This window comes from Pteropus alecto, unplaced genomic scaffold (genome assembly GCF_000325575.1).
Source record: "Pteropus alecto unplaced genomic scaffold, ASM32557v1 scaffold3, whole genome shotgun sequence".
Classification (NCBI taxonomy): domain Eukaryota; kingdom Metazoa; phylum Chordata; class Mammalia; order Chiroptera; family Pteropodidae; genus Pteropus; species Pteropus alecto.
The window spans coordinates 55,981,199-55,982,222 of record NW_006442484.1 but is presented as its reverse complement, the minus strand read 5'-3'; the positions used below and the strand labels follow the sequence as shown (position 1 = coordinate 55,982,222).

General features: G+C 35.3%; 1 pseudogene; it reads right to left on the bottom strand.

Annotated features, from left to right (window-relative positions):
• Positions 1 to 402: 402 nt before the first annotated feature.
• LOC112470652 lies at positions 403 to 521 on the bottom strand (annotated as a pseudogene).
• Positions 522 to 1,024: the final 503 nt, after the last annotated feature.

The following is a 1,024-nucleotide window of genomic DNA, read 5'->3' as shown; positions in this document are numbered from 1 at the left end:
AGCCCTTTATAGATTTCTTGTCCCTGGGCAATTCAAAGCTCATATGGGGAGCCTATAACTAAGGGGTCAGATGTCAGGGCAGAAGATTCACAACATACAAAGTGTATTAAATGGAGATGATCTTTAGGACCCTACTCGAGGTGGGAGACAATCTTTAAGAACAGTGGGACTGAGTTAGAGGTGATGGTAAGGGGAAGCAAGTGGAGTAACAGGTGAAAGTAACAGGTATAGAAAATGTTTTTAAAAGCAAGTCTTGAAAAATTATTCCGTTAGTTACTTAATTTAGATTTAAAAAAAATTTTTTTTTAAATTTTTTTATTTTTTAGGCGAGGCAACCCTTGTTTGACCTCACAGATTGCAAGGACCTTGCCAGCTTACAATCTCTTATTTTTTTATTTTTTACGCGTACAGCACCTGGTCTTCCTAGGTGGTCTTCCATCCGAGTACTGACCAGGCCTGACCCTGTTTAGCTTCCGAGATCAGATGGGATCATGTTTGTTCAGGGTAGCATTGCTCTAGACTAGACTTTTTAAAATGCAAGCAAAAAACAGTCTGGAGGAAAAGAAAGTATTATGCCATGGCGGCTGGGGATACACAAATTTTGTTCATTTTATATAATGCAAGTAAATATCTAACAGTGCTTATAGTGCTCATTATATGTTTGCTGTTGATATATTGTGTAAATATAAAAGAATTAAGCCTATTAACAAATTGTCTGAATTACTGACTGAATAAATTAAGGTCTCAACTTATTTTGTCATGTTTATATTTCCTGATAACTTTCAGGTTGACTGCATTATACATGAATAATAAAAGTATTAGTAACTATGTTTTATTGAGCAACCACTATGTTAGAGATGTTTTATGTACATCGTTTGATTTGTTTCTGACAGTATTCCTAAGAGATGGCATAAATTATTTTATCAGGTGAAGAAACTGGGATACAAAGAAGTTATATGGCTTAGTATCTAACTTAAGATCACGTAGTAGGTGGCAGTGAACCTAAGTCTGTTTACCAAAACCA